Genomic DNA, 21,991 nt, shown 5'->3' with positions numbered 1-21,991 from the left:
TCTCTTTTGTATTTCTCTTCCTCTCTCCCACATTATATGTTTCTTTCAATATCTCCCACCTGTCTAAATCTTTTAGCCTTCGGGTACTGCATATCTTTATCGTCTTGCATCTTTATAATTCCTCCTCTATTCATCATCTTCCATTAGCTGATCTTAGCTCTTCATTCTCTCCAAGCCTTCACCTCATTTAACCCCTCTTTTCTCATTGTATACTTCTTTTTACCCACTTCTTTTAATAGTACATCCTGTCTAAATATTTTCTGTTCATGCTTGCATTCTGTGTCTTGTCTTTCATCCTGCTTTCTATCTCTAGTTAACATCAGTATCCGCCGTTCCCCCTTAACATTCTCCTCTTCCTCTCTGCTCCTCTTTTCTACACCACCTCCCTTTCTAAAGCTTAAACCAAGTGTACTTTATTTAGTCTCCCTTCCTGTAGGAGTGGCGTGTGCAGGTAAGAGCAGTGGGGTGGTTGGGCCTGGTTGAGGGGGGATTTGAGAGATGACCACCAAGGGAAGTTAAATAAATGATTCATTTCCATCGTCGTCTGTCGAAATCCCTCCCCACCCAGCCTCACCTCACTTGCCTTTACAGGCCACCTTCCATATATTTATATATATATATATATATATATATATATATATATATATATATATATATATATATATATATATATATATATATATATATATATATATATATATATATATATATATATATATATATATATATATATATATATATATATAAAACCCCAATTCCAGTTTCCCTCCAGATCCCGGATACCGACACAGGGACTCAGAATCAGATTTAAAATACTCTTGTTTATTTTCTAGGTAACACGTTTTGCGTGTCTCCGCAGGCTTGCTCACAAATATGTATATTTGTATATATGTGTGTGTATATATTACCTACTGGCGGTCGCCAGTAGGTATATATAGTTAGGATTTTTTCTCTATGGGTTTTTTGAAAATTCTATGTCTAATAACTTTGCCGTTTGTGGACGGAATTGGCTGAAATTTTCAGGAAAATGGCACATTTTGTTTCTGAGCAGCCTTTGAAAATTTGGGGGGGGTTCGTCAAGGGGGGGCCGAGAAAAAAGGGGGGTCCCAAAACGCGTTTTTCCCATGTTAATTTCCATAGGGCGGTTGGCCTCACTTTTAGCCCGAACGGCTGAATGGATTTGCACGAAACTTGGCAAAATTGTAGGGACTGGTAGCCCGATGTGCCTTTTGTAGGTCTCAATATATGTGCTCCAGTGGATTTTGAGAAATTAACGTTTAAAAAAAGATATATATCTGTAAGCGCGGACCAGGCAGCGGTCTGGTTCGCGGACTTTTCGCGCAACGGAGCTTTGTGAAGCGAAGCTGATTGGTTCTCCGGCGTCTGTCAACATTCCAAACAGTCCGTAGCGGCCGCCATCTTGTCTCTCGGTAGGATCGAGAGACAAGAGGAGGCGAAAGCGAAGGGGCAAATGACCATAAGGGGGAATAGTAGATCCTCGCTGACCCCCTAGGTTTGATGTGGAGGTTTTAAAAGGGCCCCGCGGGGCAAAAAAAAAAATAATAATAATAATCGAACGGCTGAATGGATTTGCACGAAACTTGGCAAAATTGTAGGGACTGGTAGCCCGATGTGCCTTTGCTAGGTCTCAATATATGTGCTCCAGTGGATTTTGAGAAATTAACGTTCAAAAAAAGATATATATCTGTAACAGCGCTCCGCTTCGCGTACTTTTCGCGTTACGGAGGTTTGCGAAGCTGATTGGTTTTTCGGCGTCTGTAAACATTCCAAACAGTCCGTAGCGGCCGCCATCTTGTCTCTCGGTAGGATCGAGAGACAAGAGGAGGCCAAAGCGAAGGGGCAAATGACCATAAGGGGGCATAGTAGATCGTCCCTGACCCCCTAGGTTTGATGTGGAGGCTTTGAAAGGTTCTCGCAGGGCAAAAAAATATATACCGTTTTTTTAGTTTTTTTGCGTGGAGTGCGCTCGGTTCGCGAACCGGGAAGCGTTCTGGGGAGCGTACTTTCTTGAAAATTAGTGAAAAAAGTTAGAGTACAATAATAATTGTGAGTGATCAGATGTAGGGTAGCTCTGAGAAGAGCTTTTGGGTTTATGGTACATTTAGGTACTTATAAGTAGGTACCAATGCACATTCTTAAATTCAGAGTGAAAACTCTGTTGCCCTCATCTGAGAAGTGAACTCCATCTCCTCTGTAGATATCTTGCATGTAGTAACGCAAGTTATTGTTGTACAGGGAGCCCATTCCATGGTCTCTCATGTAAGCTGAAACAGATTTGTTTACATGCTTCCTCGATTTCTCAATTTGTGGACAAAATTGGTTCGACCACCTCCATTTCTGTCTTTGGCATATATTTGAATATACCAAGGCAGTCTGAGGAAAAAGTGCCATCAATTGCTCAAAGGTGTCCTTTAAAAGCATTTCCAGACCTACCCCAGTCAAAGTGCCCAAATCATTACCTCCACAGTGCACAATTAACAGGTCAGGTTTTGGCAAATGCATAAAGGTTTTCACCAATGGTATCAATTGGTGACATTTTAATCCTCTGTGGCCAAACCACTTAATTTCCACATCTTGTAAATTGAGGTTAGGTAAATTCCTGTTTTCAGCGTACCTTTGAGCCCAATAGATGTAGCTATGTCCAACAATCCAGACAGAAAACATGGCGAGAGAAGGTTCTCCTGCAGTCAGATGAAGTGTGGCAATGAAATGGCAGTTGAAAAAATGAGAGTGTAAAATGAAAAAAACTGAGGAGTTTCTGTGTTAATGAAGCAGTAAGAGTGATTGGTGGATTTTGATTGCTGAAAACAGAAAGTTAGTGTGCATGGATGAGTTCGTTGAAAGATGTATTTTGAGTGGCGAAGAAAAAATCATTAAATGAAAGAATGCTTTGGATATGCAGGTGCACTGAGAGTTCAGAGTTCAATTGCAACATTGTTGTGTGAGAGGTCTTGCAAGAGGTGGTTGCTATGCAGAAAAAGCAGAGAGGGGGCAGAGGGGGGAAGGGTTTTGCTTTGAAAAAAAGTGAGGGAAGAGTTTTGATTGGGTGACATGAGAGATCTGTGTGAGGAATTACAGCATTTCTGTGCTTTTGATAGCTGCAGACTCTGGAGTGCATACCTTTTGCTCTGCTGAAGACAAATTGGTGTGTTTCTGAGACTGTTTTGAAACTCAAAGTACTTGCTAAGGTGAGAAAAAAATTCTTTAATTTAGATAGAAAATAGTGTGCTTTAAGGAGAAAATTATGAAGAAAGTTGTGTTTTTCAAATGTTGCTTTGTCTCAAGTGTTTCACAAATAGATTTTGTTTGTTTGAGAAATTGTAATTGGAGAAAATGTGAAGTATTAGTACTGACAGGGCTTTTATGTGCATAGGAGCTGTGGAGTGTTTTCAAATTATGACTTGTAAATCGTTTTTGAGAAAAAGCAATGGTTTTAATATTGATGAGAAGGACATAATGGTGTCTGCTTCTTTATAAGTTAATTGAGAGTCTTTCCCATTTCAATGTAAGAAGTTTGTCTGTGGAGCAAATTGCTTGTAAATATGCTCCCACCTGTGCATGGCAAATTTAGATTTTGAATGTTTCCGTTACATAGGCATGTTAAAGGTGACTGAAACATGCTGCAAAGGCAATCAAAAAATGCTTTTATGTGTCTTAAGGACATTTTAAGTCATTTCCCCATGTGCAGTGTTTTCAAATTATGAGTTGAAAATCGTTTTTGAGGTAAAGGAATGTTTTCAAAATTTATGTGCGCCATATGACCCCAAATTTTTTTTTCAGGGGTGCAGCAGGGTGTTCTTGAGATACCCCTGCACCGTCGGAAAAATTCGTAATTTGCGATGAGGTAATTGCTAATCGCAAATTGCACCTTCATTCCTATGGGCCTCCTGCTGCATGGAAATGAATGGGTAATCTTGCTGAAATGCAAAGTCGAATCTGTATTTAAAAGGGTCTGCACCTCTGTACGGGTGTTCGCTATGTGAAGCACGAAAGTTTCACGGGCCGAACTCAAGGCCACCTCTCTCTGAGACAAAAGAGCTCTTATTCTTGCCATGCTGTTGAAATGTGCTCCCAAGGTTGGTATTTGTGGCCAGATTGAAAACTCCCTATGTTCATGTGTGGGAGGAAATAGAACATTTCTGCAGCAAATAACCCGTTCATTTACTGTTACGATAAAATGAATACTTTTAATTAACCCAGAACAATCTTCATTATTGAGCATCAAATAACTACCATTTTCCAAGAACTTGAACGTGGGGATGATAGCAGGAACTGGCGTGCCTTGCAACACGCAAGCCATATTTGGTCGGTGTTTGTTGCATGAACCGTGTAACTGTCTGTGCCTACACATTAGTGAATGATCTGGCGTCTCAGTGCATTCCTCTCCATTCAGATAAAGTTCTTGATCATCTTTGAAAATCTGTATGTGTATGGAAGCGACCAGACTTGATGAAGAAAACCACTACCTAAAGGTTAATAACGACCTATTGGTATATATTTCATACAATTTGAAAACTTATATAAAGCAAAAGGCAGCGTTATTAAACCGTGGATAAGGCACGTTGCCAAAGCAGTCAACCTTTTGGATTTATACTGGAAATGTTAAAGGAAGAATTACGGAGTAGGGCCTGTAAATCTTTAATAGACAACGAGTAAAATTACTCCAACCATCGTATTCCTCTAACTCCGGGATAGTAGGGGTGTTTAATTTTTTAGAAGTAGCCAATCCAAAGCATTTGGTCTGGGAAATTGTTTCATTCACAAACAACATATGTTTTGGGATGAGACATGCACGGTGGAAAGCCTCAGTGCCTTGTACCTGCCAGGTTCGTGAACCCCAAACTGATGTAGATCCTGGATATTTTTACTCTGTATTACGTTAGCATGGTCTCATTACTGGTTTAAACGCCATTTTTCCTTTTTTGTAACTTCTGCACACGACACTTAGTTGTTGCTTTAGCTTTCAGCCTACCTGCGTCAAGATCTATGCCTGCTTCAAGCAGGCGCAGGGTTTTGATGTAGCTTTGTCCTATCTGATTGTAAATGCGGCACACCGTGGGTGGCAGAGCAGCGGTGCACGTTAACTGGTGCATCCCTGGGGATGTGCTAGTTAATATAAATCTGCCCCTTTACATTTAATTATGTGCAGGGGACACAGAGTAGGTGAGGTTTATCCAAGGTTAAGAAGAGATGAGTCCTGTTCAGTGAAAAATTGAAGATAGGCTTCAGTATATTATATACTTAAGTAGTGTGTTAAGTTTTTGATGACTGTTATTAATTTACTGTTGGGTAATAGTGGTTAATAACATTTTTTATTATATTTTACCACAGATTCAACTGCACATTATTTCAAGATTTTAGGATGCCTAGCAAAGAAAGAGTAAGAAAGGCTGGAAAACGTCAAAGACAGCAGGAGCATGGAATATTGCAGCAGTCCTCTAACAAAAAGATTTGTCAAGTCACCAAGAAAGCACCGGGTAAGAGTCGAAAAACAGTCATAAGAAATATGTGTAGTAAAAAAAATATTACTACAGAAAATGTTTCACTCCAGAAAAGGAGACCGAATTCAAATGGTAAGGAAAGGCCAATGAGAAATGTTACTGCTAGAGTAAGAGATAACTCTATGCATGAAAGTAGAAGGAAACAACAGTTTAGGGATATTCGTAAACGAATGTTCCGCAACAGGATAATTGGGAATTTGTTAAAAAATATTAAGAAAGGTCAGCAGAAAGTGGTTTTTTATAAGAGAAAAAAAATAGTTGAGAAAGTTATTGATCAGGCCTTTGAAATTAAACGTAAGTTATTTATTTTGACAATCAATAGAATTAGGAAGCTAAACAAGGTAATTTATGATTTCAAAAGAAATAGTAGATGGAAGAGAATAGTTAATCGTAGTAATTTTTGTGAAGTTTTTTCTGGAGAATGGATGCATAGTTCAAGCTCTGAGGCATTTTTTAATGAGGAGAGTTATTTCCAGGATAATGATTTGGTGCATGCAGTTGACACCAGTGGTCGAGCTTATGAAGTGAAAGATGGTTGTCCAGTTGAAAAAGAAAAACTTGTGAGAACAGAGATAGAAGAGGTGTTAGGTAATGAGGTTTTAGGGAGACGTCCTAAGGGTCCTGTGTACACCTGGAAGTGTAGTAGTATTTGCAGTGTACGACAGGATTCCATCAATTTGCTTTGTGATTTTATACGGTCATTTAGTAAGAAAAGTTTGAAGCAGAAAATGAAGTTGTTGCAAGAATTAGATCCTTGCAGAGTGAGAGAAGTGATAGGTTTGCATGGTCATTCACTGGCTTGTCTTTCCAGGAGAGTATGCCAGAGTGTTTTTCATCATTTCAGGATGCTAGCAGTGCATCATAATAAAGTGAGGAAATTAGTTAGAATGTTGTATTATGCTAAGAGTCCAGCAATTATGCTAAAACAATTATGCGCTGCTCTTTTGCATGGTTCTGAAATAGATGTGAAAAATATATGTGAAGAAATTGAGTTTTGTTACTTTGGAAGTAAAGAGGAGAATGTTGAAATTGACCAAGAAGAAGAGAGTAATGTGGAAGATAGTGTAGAGGTTTCCAGTACAGATAATTTCCAGAGGGAAATTGCGACGTTTGAGGTGAAATCAAGTGAGAGGCCAAATTTCACTTGTGTGTGTTGTCGACGCACTTATTATAAGAATCAGACTAAGTTAGTGGATTTATATGGAAAAAGTGAAAGGGAAAATAATAGTGAATGGAAGGATTTTACAACATACTTGATGGTAGAAAATTGTTTTGATTTGGGATTGGATCAACGTGTGTGTACTTATTGTTGTAACAAATTAAATCAAAACCAGATGCCTGCTAGAGCAGTTCATAATAATCTGGAATTGGTTGAAATTCCTTCTGAATTGAAGGATTTAAATACTTATGAATCTATTTTGATTCAAAGTATCCATCCCTTTCAGGCTATTGTAAGAATGGAGCCAAAGACAGGGAAATTGCCTCCATCAGATTTACAGAGAGGATTAAAGGGAAGAGTTGTTTATTTGCCTCTAGATTTGAAGAAAAACATTAACACAATTGGAGTAGAAAAAGTGGAAGAGGAACCTCTGGTTATCTTAGTTAATGGGGTTCCGACAAAGAATAAGAAAATATGGCAAGATTTAGTAGATGTTAGGAAAGTCAAAAGGGCAACATTGTATTTGAAAAAATATAATAAATACTATAAAAATGTATATGTTGCAGAAGAGGAAGTAAGTGAGGAAGAGGATAGCGATTTGTGTGCTGGTCAAATTGAGAAAGTAGAACCCTGTACTAGTGAAGAAATATATGAACATTATAGTGTTCATCCTTTGCATTCCAAGGAAGTCATGGGGAATGCTATTGAGTTGTTTCAAATGAAACAAGCGAAAGGGAGTCCCATTAGTGTTTGGGAGGAAAGTTTGGAAGCTCGGTGTTTCCCACAGCTTTTTCCAACAGGTCAGGGAGGAAGATATGATGAGCGACCTCATCAAATTCCTGCTTCTGAATACCGGACTTTGCGATTGTATGCAGGAGATCCTAGGTTTCGACAATGCATTCCTTATTTGTTTCATCTCCTGTTTGAAAGCGATCTGTCTGGACTGTCATATGCAGTGAACCACATCTTGAAAAGTGGTATACACATGCAAAACATCTCGGCAAGTGACTTTATGGATAAAGTCAATGTCCAAGACAGTATTTTGGATTCTCACCTGATTAATCTCATGGCGTGTCAGCGTGGTACTAATGAGTACTGGTACCGTCGTCATGGTGATTTAAAATGTATGCTGAGGAACTTAGGAACTCCCACATGGTTCCTCACTTTGAGCTGTGCTGAGTATGGCTGGGAAGACTTACTTGAATTTCTACGAGAGGCAAATGCTAACGTAGAAAACATCGAATTCAAGACACCCGGAGAACTGTGCTCTTTGGATCCAGTCAATGTATGTAGGTACTTCAATCATAGATTTGAAGGTATGATGTCTTTCATCATGAATAAGAAGAATCCACCTCTTGGAGAGGTGTTGGATTTCTTCTGGAGGAAGGAGTACCAAGCAAGAGGTGCTCCTCATATACATATGTTGCTGTGGATCAAGGATGCACCTAAATTTGGAACGGATGCAGACGACTCAGTGATGAGTTTCATAGAACAGTATTCTACGTGTGCTGTTCCAAACGCAAAGGAGAAAAAAAGCCTAAGAGAAAAAGTTCTACGTTTCCAAAGCCATCGATGTGGAAAGTACTGTCGTCGTAAATTCCGGAACAAAGACAAGTTCTACACCAAATGTCGTTTCGGCTTTCCACGATCGGTGATTTCTAAAGGAAGAGTGAACAGTTTGATGTCTTCGCTGCGACATAATGTGATGAAGAAATCACCTAAAAACACATACAATTTGAAGAGGAACGAAGAGTCTAAGTACATCAACGACTACAACCCGGTGATTTTGTCCATGTGGAATGCTAACATGGATATACAGTTTGTGGCTGATAACTGTATGGCTGTGGCTAGGTATGTGACATCTTACATCACCAAAAAAGAGAAGACAGAATTGAAGGATATGTGGGAGGACATTTCCCATGAAAAGAGCCTCAGCAAGAAGTTGTACAGTTTCAGTCTGAAGATGTTGTCGCATCGAGAAATCGGAGCTTACGAATGTTCTGACCGGTTGTCTTCAGCAAGTCTCTATGCCAAGTCCAGGAGTATCGTTTGGGCGAGTGTTGGTCTTGCTGCAACGCGTAATCGAGTTCTGAAACCTGTGCGGGAAATTGAGTATTTGGCGGAAAAGGAGCCAAACAGTACCGACATTTTGAAGAGCAACATGTTGGATACATATTATCCAAATCGAAGCAGTCACCTCGAGAATGTTTGTCTGTATGAGGTTCTGCAAAATTACATATTCAAGAGGAACATCAAAGAAGATACTGAGAAAGGAGTGTATGCTGTAATAGGAAGTGAGGGATGTCTGGTCAAGCAAAGAAAATGCCACTTGATAAACCATCGAAAATTGAGTGGCGAATCTCCTGAAAAAAAGGAGTTTTTCTATTTAGCACTTTTGCAACTTTTTAAGCCTTGGCGTGCAGAAGAGGAACTGCTTGGAGATTTCCTCTGTTACGAAGACTCTTTCAATGCTGCCAAGGAGACCATAGAATGTCCTGCTTTTCCCAAATATGTAGAAATGTTGAATGTGGAAATTGAGCAGGAAGCAACGATTGCAGCCGAGATTGCCAGAGACAGTTCTCAGGACAGTCAGAGTTCTGCTTCATTGAGTCAGGATCCACTAGGAGGACCTCTTATCGAAAATGAAGCTGCCACTGCTATGAATGAAGTGGAAAGAGCCATGGCACATGCTCAGGAGGATGCGGTTAACTTAGAAGAGTTGGATAGACAACTCAACGTTGAGCAGAGGAAAATATATGACGAACTTACCATGCAAATTGATCATGGATTAAGTCATGATAAGAAAGAGTGCTCATGTACGTCGTTGAAGCCTGTCCGACTGTACGTGAGTGGAGAAGCGGGAACTGGAAAAAGTTTCCTTATTAAAGCAATTTCATGTTATTTGCAGGAAAGGACAGAGTCATCGCTGTCTTGTGTTGTCACCGCTCCAACTGGACTGGCAGCACATAACATTAAAGGGATTACTTTACATCGTTTACTGATGCTGCCAGTGGAGCATGACAACAAATTAGAATATCACAAGCTATCTGGAGATGCTTGTTTTGAAGTTTCAAGAGTCTTGAGGAAAATGAAACTTCTTATCATTGACGAAGTAAGCATGGTTTCCAATGTTATGCTTGCCTTTGTGCATTTGAGAATGCAAGAAGTTCTCAAAACAGAGTATGATGTGTTATTTGGTGGCAAACACATCATTGTTTTTGGAGATCTTCTGCAGCTGACACCAGTGAAAGGGCAACCTGTGTTCAAAATGCTCACGCATGAAGATACCAGGAAGTGCTTAGGGAGTATTGGCAACGTCAATATATGGTTAAACTTCAATTATGCTGAACTGCATGAAAATATGCGTCAGGCAAAGGATGAAGTTTACAAGACTATTCTACAAGATGTTAGAATTGGAAAAGTGACCGAGCATGGGAAAGAAGCTTTACATGCACGATTACTGACAAATTTATATCCAGACGAAGATGTTGTGCCTGAGAATATTTTTCAGAAAGTTACTGAGAAAAAATCTGGAATATGTTTGATGCCAACTCTTGCAGAATGTGCCAAATTCAACAACAAAATGTTGCATTTAGAAAAGCAAGAGATTGTGAAATTGGAAGCTATTGACAGAGTAGAGCATATGGGATCAACAATTATTTTGTCTGAGAATCTGAAAACAAAATTGGATTCATTAGAGAAGAGTATATCTAAAACTGCGGGTTTTGAAAAGACTCTGAATGTGTGCTTGAACTGCCGTATAATTTTAAGAAGGAATTTACATGTTGAAAGAGGTCTGGTAAATGGATCAATGGGTAATGTTGTTGATTTTGTGAAATACAGAAATAGAGATGGAATTGAATTTTTAAAAATTAAATTTGATGGCATTGAGGAAGTACAGCTAATTGCTCGTTGTTCTGCTAGATTTTTGCTTGTAAAAGACTTATATGTTCGTCGTAAGCAGTTTCCTGTTTGCTTGGCATATGCGGTGACAATCCATAAATCGCAAGGTTTAAGTGTAGACTGTGCATTGGTGAATATTGGCAGTTCTGTGTTCAAGGAGGGTATGGCATATGTGGCATTGTCACGAGTTAGGACTTTATCGGGATTGTACTTGATTGAGTGTGATGTCACAAACATTTGTGCGGATCTAGATTGTGTTAAGGAATACAATAGGTTGAGAAGAGAGTATGCGCCACATTTGCCTCAGTATCCTTTGTTTGAGAAACGTGTGGTAGGCCGGAAACGAAGAAATGTGACCAATACTGGGGAGGTTGTAGCAAAAAGACGAAAAGTTGATGAACCTGAAATTATAAGCAGAAACAAAAAGGATTCTGTTGAAGATGTTGTTGGTTTTCAATTTGAAAACAGTTCTGGTGTCAACTGCTATGCTAATGTAGTGGTTAATGTTGTCTTTTCTCTAGAAACTTTAAAAGAACAGATTGTGGTCAATTCGGATCAAAGATTTTGCAGTTTGTTAAATTCTGTGTTAGAGAAATGTAGCACTGATAGAACAAACATAGAAAGTGTGTCTGAAATTCGAAATCTGTTAGACAGATGTTCAGGCCAAACACAATTCTCTCAAAATAGTCAGCAAGATTGTCAGGAGTTTTTAATGTATATGCTTGATGTATTGCATGATGAAGGTGTAGATGTAGATCACCTGTTTGGGCTTTCTTATCAATGGCAGCATGACTGCGAGAACTGTAGGGTATCAGCTACTACTAGTGTAGACTCAGAAAGATTTATATATTTAACTTTGCCAGACAGTAAATCAGTCTCTTTTAATAAGCTAGTAAAAGCAGCTGATCACAACATGGAGTGTAGCCAATGTAAATCTGAAATGATGTCCACTTTATTTATACGAACATATGGCCAGTATGTCATTTTAATGTTCCAACGATGTAGGCCTGATGGAACAAAATTGACAACTTTAATTAAAAATTTTGTGGCTTCACAGTTGTCAATATCAGGAAGGACTTTTGTAACTGTAGCAATTATATATCATGATGGTCCTTCAATAACATCAGGACATTATACAGCTTATTTAAAGTGTAGAAATGGCTGGTCATTCTGCAATGATTCTGTTTTAATTTAAAAAAAAAAATTGCCATATGACCTTAAAAACTCTTACCTGGTGTTTTTAAAACCAAAATTTTAGGGAAAGAATCTCGGGATGTGCTCTGAGGAATTTCAAGAAGTTCTTATGGCTCCTACACTATTTGGCCTTGAGGATAAGTGTAGTACAGAGACATAACTTTTTACCATAACACTGGACGTTATTGAGAAATACGTGCACTTTGAATGAGTTCAGAAAAACTATTTCTTTTTATAAGCTAATTGAAGCAGCGAATCAAAACATGGAGTAGAGGGAATGTAAGTCTGCAATGCTGTCTACTGTTTTACATTGCTTTGTGATTAAAAGTGATGTAGAGAATTAAATAATTGTACTAGTCATAAAGGTAGTGTAAGTCTGCTTCATAGTAAGCAGTATCAGTGTGATAGGAAATGTAGAACATGATTGAGCAAGAAGGGGAAGATATTACTAGTCCAGGATTGTGTAAATGATCTTCAACATTTTAATTCTGAAAGTTGCGGAAATGCGAAAAGACGGGATTGGCTTACAAGAAATCCAAGAGTTATACATGGCTCTGACACGATTTGGCCTTGTGGAATCGTGTGGTAGAGAGCGAGAAGTCATTTATTGTATGTAACATGTTTTTGAAAACGATGGAGGTTTTCTTTCAGAAAGTGGCGGGTTGAAAGTAATAACAGCACAACAGAGTGTAAGCTGTTCATAGGACATCCTTGGCCGTCATGGAAAGTAAGTTAACTTTAAGGAGTTCTGAATTCTGATTTGTAATGTATGGGTTTTTTAAACACAATCATTTTGATTGTGTTTTTTTTTCCCCGCTGTTATATGATGAATACCTTCAAGTCACTGTTTTAGTGAAATTTGATACATTCTGAGAACAGCAAAAATAAACCATTTAACATGTATAATTAATTCTGTTCTGTTTGCATTTATGATGTACATGTAGAACTGTGTAGGAGGCATGGAGAAGGTGAGGCTTCTGTCAGTGTCAAAGTTGTTGCATACAGTGCTCATATTCTACGTAGTCTTTTATATTTCATTACTTTCACTGTTTCTGACAGATCTAAAAAAAATTTTTTTAAAAGAACAGTAAGTATAAGGGAAGGAAACAGACAGTTATGTTAAAAGAAACACAGCTATAGGGAATAAACTAGGGATACTGTTACCCGCAATCCTCTGCTGATGATGTCACTGAGCATGTCATGAATGATGTAATATGTGACATCATCAGCAGTGGATTACGGGTAATAGTATCTCTAGTTTACTCCCCTATAGCTGTCTTTCTTTTAACATAACTGTCTGTTTCCTTCCCTTATACTTACTGTTCTTTTTTATAAAAAAAATTTTTTGGTTCGCTTCCGGTTCGCGTACCGGGGAGCGAACTGGGAAGCGAACTAAGAGAAATAGAGGTTGGCACAGTTGCAAATATTGTACCAATTTTTTTATAACGGGGAGGTAGTTCTGAAAAGAACTTTTTTTAAAATTGTTTTTGTTGTTTTATATTTTTTTTATTATTTTTCTGAACATTTTTTTTACTTTTTTTGAATTTTTCTGAACAGTTTTATATTTTTTTTGTTTTTTTTTCGGAGGGGGCAACGAAAACGATTCATTGTAAAGGGCTCAACAGGAGGAAGAAAACAAAAAAAAGAATTTATTGTTTGGGGAGTTTCGGACAAACATGAGCATGATTGTTAATAGCTCTGTTGATCAGAGTGATGCTACTTTCTGCGTAGCAAATGATTCCACTGCAATGTACGCAGACTTGTTTTACTTCACGAAATCTCGTTTGTATATTTGGCACCATCTCCCTGCCCTCTGGTCCCGTTACTTCCGGTACAACAGATCTTCTGGCCATAATAGGGAGATTATCTAGGTCGTCCTGTTCCTCTTCTTCCTCTTCTTGCTGAATTATAACTTTAGCAGGTGGTCCACTCTTCCTTGGATGTGGTGGAGGTGGTGGGGAAGCACCAGCTGAAGCTAGTAAAGAAGCCATTGCTCACTGGTAACAAAGGGTCTTTCTCTCACAATGATGAAAGTCAGAGTGAGGAAAGAAGGAGGGATTTTCACCATTTGGGAAAAAAAATAGTTCTCAACCAATGAAAAGTGTTCATTTTAGATCATATGACCTAGTCTTACATCATTAGGAAACCGAAAGTGAAATGAACCAATGAAAAGTGTTATTACCAAGTCACATGACCTGCTGTGTTTACGTTACGCGCTTTGCAGGGCCTCCCGGTTTGCTTCCAGAAACCTGTGCTTTGCGACTCGGTAAGTGTACGAGTTCGCTAACGTAGCACGTCATATGACGTATCACGCGACAACGCGAAACGTCATGCGGACGGGAGGCGTCACGATGTTGTTTTCTAACGCGGCAGTTGCGGTAAAGAAACGTTTACCGGCTCGCGGTCTATTTCGCGGCATCAAGGTCAGCTAACGGGAAGCTTCCCGATTCGCGAAGCGGGAACGAAGAAAAAAAAATATTTTAAAAAAAAAATTATTCATAAACATATAAAATATATTTTTGGATTTAAAGAAGAATACATTTTACAGCTACAGATATTAGCTGTTAAAAAACCAATGAAATTCACAGAAAAAACCATAGGTTATAGACCATATATAGTTAGGAATTAGCATTTACAAAACCTTGAAAATTCACTGAAAAAACCATAGGTTATAGACCATATATAGTTAGGAATTAGCATTTAAAAAACCTTATTTTACTCACACAAAACCATTGAAATTCCATATATAGTTAGTTGCACTAACTATATATCGCGCACCCGTAATCCACTGCTGATGATGTCACATATTACATCATTCATGACATGGTCAGTGACATCACTGATGACATCACTGATGACATCTCAAATGACATCACTGATGATATCTCATTTGACATCAATGGTCACATCAATGATGATATCATTAATGTGACAATACAATGCATCTCCTCACACTTTAATATAACCTCTGTTACACCCAGTGTTAAATACAGAGTATAATTTTTGAAACCATTGACACACCAATACTAGTTACTACATACCCACTCACTGATTCCTACGTCTACACACACATTCACTCATTCACCCATACAATCATTCATACATACAATCACTCATCTTTACAACACTATCATATGCACTCATACACCTATACAGACACTCACACTCTGCCACTCATCCATGGAGTTACTCACACACCTAGTCAGTCCTGTAAAGAATCAATCACAGTTCCATTTTCTAATCTACACAGTTAAACATAGAGTACCTTACATTTTAAAACATATACTAACACATACTTACTCTCTTATAGAATCACTGATACAAGTACACATTGATCTGCACAGAGTCACACACCTCCCAGCCAGTCATACACACACTCAGTCTCCCATACAAATACTTGTGCAACCAATCAATAACCCATATAGCTACTTATATAGCTACTGATCAACACATGCAGCAGCTTGCACAACAACAGACATGCTAATGCACACTTTCAGACAGTTTAGTCACTAACCCGTGCATTTAGTAAGACGCATTTAATCACTCACTCATACAGTCAATCACGCACCTACTAAAACCTTCATTGAGACACTTATACATCCACTCATTCTTCAATATGTAAAACATATTTAAACTTTACAGAAACACATAATCACTGGATGTTGTCATCAGTGATGTCATTTGAGATGTCATCAGTGATGTCATCAGTGATGTCACTGACCATGTCATGAATGATGTAATATGTGACATCATCAGCAGTGGATTACGGGTGCGCGATATATAGTTAGTGCAACTAACTATATATGGAATTTCAATGGTTTTGTGTGAGTAAAATAAGGTTTTTTAAATGCTAATTCCTAACTATATATGGTCTATAACCTATGGTTTTTTCAGTGAATTTTCAAGGTTTTGTAAATGCTAATTCCTAACTATATATGGTCTATAACCTATGGTTTTTTCTGTGAATATATATATATATATATATATATATATATATATATGTAATACCTACTGGCGGTCGCCAGTAGGTAGTTATAGTTAGGACCTAGTTTCCATAGGAAATCCGCAACATTCTATTTGGAATAACTTTGTCGCCGGTTGAAAAATCTTCACGAAATTCGCAAAGAAGATGAAGCGCTCCACTCCGCTCCTTCCCTAAAAGTTTTGGGGTGATTCGTCAAGCATGGTTTTTTCAGTGAATATCTAAGATTTTTAAAATGCTAATTCCTAACTATAACGTGGCTGTAACCTATATTTTTTCAGTGAATATATTTATATATATATATATATATATATATATATATATATATATATATATATATATATATATATATATTGTTGTATAGCTCCTATATATCCTTATATCGTGTTAAGTTAGCATAGGTACATTTGAGATTTAAACGCCATTTTTCCTTTCTTGCAACTTCTGCACACGACCCTTAATTGTTGACTTAGCTTTCAACCTAGTGGTTTGCCGTGGTGTATGTGAGAATAATATGTTATTGCTCTGATATCAGTCTTGTTTAATAAACCCTGGAGAGTGCTGAAGTTTCAGGAGCAACACGATATGGAATTGTTATGAGGTCTGATCTCCACGCTTTCATAGTCATAACACAAGTGCAGCCTTTGCCAACTTGGGCTTGAGGCGGGATTGATATTGCTTTGCACGAGAATCGTTAACACACTTGATGCGGTGCACATGCAGAGAGAGCTGGTGTATGCTGATGTGATTCCTTCATGCTAGGACACTAAGGTATGGGCCCGCCCTAAAACAACCCAAAGAGACCTTCTTAGCTAATAATATAATATATGTGTTAGGGAGGGTGAGATATAAGTGTTGTTAACTCTTATTCATTACAGCATGTTAACATGCTGTCACCATTCGCTTTTTATGTCTTAGTAACTATGCTGATAATTTTGCTACTGATAATAAGTATACTTGTATTATCAAAGATACTGCGCCTGAGAAGACGGCATTAGTAAATAAACATTTCAAATGCACATGTGTCTTCTTTACTCCATGTTCTGGTTTGTAATGATAATATAACGAAAGAGTGTTCATGAGTCCCACGTACCCTGAGGTACTGTAAGTTCATGTTCTGGTTTGTCTAAACATTGGGTGTTTGATATGTCCAATGAGACACTGTAGCTAGCTCGGTAAGGGGTGAGTTGGTTGCTAAGGTAAGTTTTGGGACATCCTAATTTGCCGAGGTTCCACTCCTCTGTGCACAGTTCTGTGTGAGTACAGAAACCCTGCAACATGGCGCCCAACGGTTTCGGTGGTCTTATATCATGACACTCGAGTAGTTTATCTTTCATGCCTTAACTCCTTCACGTCCGTTTCCGGAGAACGGGGTGTTGGTGAAACCTACCTATTTTTTGAAATAGGTCTTTATTCAAGCTTGATTCTTACTTAAACGGTTTCTTTGAGTTACTACCCAGTTGTGCTACAAAGTATTCTTTGTGTTTACTTGTTTCCAATTCTGTGATGGCGGCAGCGGTGGCTATTGCACAGCATAGTCGCGTAGCGGTACGCAACCATCTTCAGACGTACCAGGTCCCAGTAGATGGGATGGCTGTGATTTTCGTGGTAAGTGCAGATCCGGCGTTTCCTTACGAGTTGTTTTACTCTTGGGTTACGTTTCCGGCTGTGGACGCTAATTCTGGTTTGTACCACTCCTACACCGCCTCGGATGTCCCGGCTGAATATACGCCATACAGGGCATTGGAAATACCTATTGATCATTGGCAGCATCGAGTTTGGTTTGATGGCGCCCTCCCCCACTCTTTGTCCCGTGCGAGGTTAGGTCCACTCTCGATTCCAGGTACGAATTGGCCTGCATTGGGTGGCTTTACCCCGCACCCGAATCACGGGGCTTGTACCCTGGCAGAAATTCGCAGGCTACATGTAGTTTCCATTTCCGTGATTCGTGCTTTAGTGCAATACATCGGTCGACATCTTCCTGGTGGTCCCCAGGGGGGTGCGGCCGCTCCAATGGAACGAGGCGGAATGCGTCTCAATCCAGTGATGGTAAATTCGGTTTTTGGTGCGCGTCCTGTTGACAACGATGACTTCCCATTCTGGCTAGCAGAGAAGTTTGATCAACTGGAAGCGGTTTTTCCGAATTCTACTCCTGCTGATAAACATAGAATGTTGACGATTACTCTCCCGAAGGATATTACTCCTGAACTTGCTGACTGTGACAGCTGGGGAAAAACATTTGCGGCAGTTTATACAAGGTGCTTCGGCACCCCGTCTATGACTGCTCTGCCTGAAATCGTTAGACGTGTTCAGAATGATCACGGTCCAGAGGCAGCGGTTGAATTGGGTATGCGCCTGTGTGGTTCTTTTGAGATTGTAAGTGATCTCATTCTCTCCAATGTTAAAGGAGATGCAGTTAACTTTCAGGTGTCGAATGCTTTGGCTGCTCTGCCCGATGCCGACAAACCCCGCCAGTTAGCAAAGATTGTGGTGGCCGCTTATAAAACGATTGGCCGCACAAGTAGAGGTCTGAAATATTTTCCAGTGAAGGAAAAAAAAACAACCACAAGGGCAATCTGCAGTGACAGATGCCCAGCCCAAGTCCAAAAAACAAAATTGGCCTAAAAAACAGACACAGGGGAAGCAGACAACGCAGACTCAGGGGACTTTTCCTGCAATACAAGCTCCTGCGCCACCCGAAAAAGTTTATGATTTGCGCGACCGCGCGATGATTAAATCGCCTGATCGTTTTCAGGGTTCTGATCAACGCTCTCCTCGTTCCTTTCAGGACACATCGGCCCAGAAGACCGGTGGAGGAGGAGGGGGTGGACGTGGACGTGGTGGCCAACAAGGACGTGGTCAGTCCCGCCAGACGGACGGCGCAGTGAAGCAGGAGGATTCTACGCCTAGGCGTCCGCAGTTTGCGAAAAAGAAAGTCGCAGCCTTAACAGCGCATCGATATGCCACAGATAGTGAGAACGCGGCTTCAGAATCTGACGTGGGCTCTGACCTTGCTGGACAGCGCGGCGGAGATAACCATAGTCAGAGAGGCGCTGCGTCCACTACTGAGGGTGACAGCGACTGATGTCTACGTTGTGATAGAAACAGCGGATACGAGACTTGCTCCCCCTGAAAGACTATATGAAATTGTCCTGTTAATTGAAGGTGACATACAGCGTACCGTTAAAGGTGTATTTTGGGAGAATCTGTCTTCTACATATGATATTTTACTTTCGGAGGCTGACTGGCCCCCACCTTTTGTGCTCGCGGCGCCGCGAGGGGAGGAGGTGATCCTACCCAGTTTCGCGAACACTGTCTCGAAAGAGCATGCGCAGCATTTTGCAGAAGAGTGGGCTCGGGCTCTCGCGCCGGCTCTGTACCGTAACCAATGTGGTTGGGATAAATTGTCGCCTTGCCACGAAATTCCGTTGCGGTCTCAGCCGCAGCCTCAACCTCAATATCCCATTCGGCGTGAAGCAAAATCTTCCGTCGCGGAAATCCTTGAACAATTGGAATATCAGGGAGTTATTGAAACGTGTGTGTCACCGATGAATAATCCCCTTTTTACTGTGAACAAACCTGACGGATCATATCGTTTGGTTTTGGATTACCGGCATTTAAACTCGCATTGCCGTAACTGTGCAGTACAGAATACCCACGGCTCTGCCCTAGTGGATAGTCTCGTGCGTAAGCGTTTCAAGACAACGCTTGACATATCCAATGGTTTTTATGCCCACAGATTGGACAGCTTTAGCTCCCAATGGACCAGTTTTACAAGCGCTGGAGTCCAAAAGCAATTCCGGCGTCTTCCAATGGGCTACAAGAATAGTCCTGGTATATTTACCGCTCGAATTGTCTCTATTCTGGAGGCACTCGACCCTGATGCTTTTTCGTATGTGGATGACATATATCTCACAGACGACGATATTTGGGAGCATCTGTGTCGTGTAAATTCTCTTGTTTGCAACTTCGCAGACATGGGTTACAAATTCAACTTTGCAAAATCGCACATTGCTGAACATACAGTGTTGTTTTTGGGCTATGAGCTCAACAATGAAGGTAGAGGTTTGGCTCCTCACTTCTTAGAGAAGTGCGCACAATTGCGCGCACCAACAACACTGAAAAAATTACAATCCTTACTGGGCTTTTTGAATTTCGGCAGAACTTACATTCCGGAATATGCCCAGCGTATCAAGCCTTTGTATGCTTTGATACAACCAACTTTCTCTAAATCATGCTGGCTGCCTGAGCATTCAGCCATTTTGCAATCCTTGCAGGCTGATCTGCTCGCTTCTAAATATTTACTGACTCGTGATAACCACACCAACCTGGTCATAAGGATAATTCCTGGGACGGTGGGTTTCACGTACCTCACTTTTAATGAAGGTGACACGGTACCTATTGCTTACAAGTCACACTTGTACACTTCGGCTGAGATGCGGTTTCCCACAGTGGAAAAGGTTTTAACTGCTGTACAGATGGCAATTCTAAAAGAACGTGCTCTGTCACAGGGGAAGCGCATGCTAGTGGTAACACCCTGTCCTCATTTAGAGGCAGTCACGAAAGCCAGTGTACCAAATTCAAAGGCTTTGCACCCTCGGTGGATTCAGTGGGCTGCGTCATTGTCATCCGCGGATGTCATGTTTATTTTTGACGCTTCCTTACGGTCGCAGGAGTACTTGCAGTATGAATTCGTTCATCCTGCTCCTCTGGCGATGCGACCTTTGGAGGACTTCCATTGCATCATTTACACTGATGGGTCGGCGCAGGTTGCGCATGGCTCTAAACATGCCTACGTTTCCGCATGCGCCATTGTGGTCGGTGCCATGTTGAATGATGAGTTCATTTCCAGGGAGGTTCACACGTTGCCCCTGGGCGATTGCACCGCACAATTGGCAGAGCTTCGTGCTCTCTTACTAGCTTTGGAGTACGCACATCCAAGTGTTACTACTCTAATTGTAAGTGATTCTTACTACTGTGTCCAGTCTTACAATGAAAACTTGTTCTTTTGGATTCAAAATGATTTTCATGATTCCAAGGGTAGCACAATAAAACATAAAATGATCTGGGTTCGAGTGGCAGAGCTTAAGGCTATGTTGCCACTCGTTTATGTGATTCATACTCTCGGTCATCAGCGCGTGGGAGTACACGCTGTTGGCAACTCGCTTGCTGATGAAGCGGCGAAATCAGCAGTATCTACATACTTAGTTGCAGCAGTTACTAGGTCTAAAACCAAGATTGATAGCGACATCTTGGCAGCGATTGCTGCCTCTGAGAAGGGAAGTAAACATCCTGCGGGATTCCCTTCGAAGTATAAATACCACTTAAGTCCCGAAAAGGTTCCTTTTGTGACAATTCCTGATGTTGGGGAACGGCTGATTCCCAACTCGGATCGCAGAGCAGACTTGATAACAGCGGCTCATGAAGGTGTGGCGTCTGCGCATGCGGGCGTCTCGGCCACTGTAACTCAATTACAATTACGTTTCTGGTGGCGGGGACTGTACAAACAGACGCGTGATTATGTCCTTCTTTGTGACATATGCCAGCAGATTAAACCTTCGACTGCTACGCGTCCGCCTCAGACTCAGTTGTACATTTCTAATAAACCGCTAGGCTGTGTTTATTTAGATCACTGCGGTCCATTTTCATCTGATACTGCGTATAAATACATCTTAGTAGCAGTTGACTCATGCACACGCTTTGTGTGGGTATGGCCACATCGCAGCGCTGATTCACGGACTGTCATTAGAGATTTGCGTATCTTTATAGGGATTTTTGCCTGTGGTACCTTCCATTCGGATCAGGGTCCGGCTTTCGCCTCTAAGGCGTATAAGGATGCCATGACTTCGATGGGGGTCCAAGTCAAGTTTTCGTCACCCTACAGACCTGAGGGTAATAGTGTAGTTGAACGAATGAACCGTGATTTAAAGCAATCTTTGACAGCCCGAGTTATAGGCACTGGCAGAAACTGGCTGGCTCACCTCTATGGCGTGCAGCGTGCTCTTAATAATCTCCCTAGAAGGTCTCTGGGTGGGCGGACCCCATACGAAATGCTCTTTGGCATCAAGATGTACGTCCCTGACCTTGACGGTCTAGACTCTGTGGTTCGCGCCACTTCCTTTGACGCAGATGAACATTGCACTGTTTTACAGAATCTACAAAAGACCAGAGACACTCTTGCAAAGGAACATTTGCCCTCCACATCGGATGATGCGTTGCAGATCCCGGTAG

General features: G+C 40.5%; 1 protein-coding gene across 2 annotated transcripts in view; it reads left to right on the top strand.

Annotated features, from left to right (window-relative positions):
• The window catches only part of LOC144767731 (phospholipase A2 inhibitor and Ly6/PLAUR domain-containing protein-like), a 229,701-nt gene that overhangs the window by 126,468 nt on the left and 81,242 nt on the right, over positions 1-21,991 (top strand). The window lies entirely within an intron of this gene.

Source organism: Lissotriton helveticus, chromosome 7 (genome assembly GCF_964261635.1).
Source record: "Lissotriton helveticus chromosome 7, aLisHel1.1, whole genome shotgun sequence".
Lineage (NCBI taxonomy): Eukaryota > Metazoa > Chordata > Amphibia > Caudata > Salamandridae > Lissotriton > Lissotriton helveticus.
This window is presented reverse-complemented; position numbering and strand designations above follow the sequence as displayed.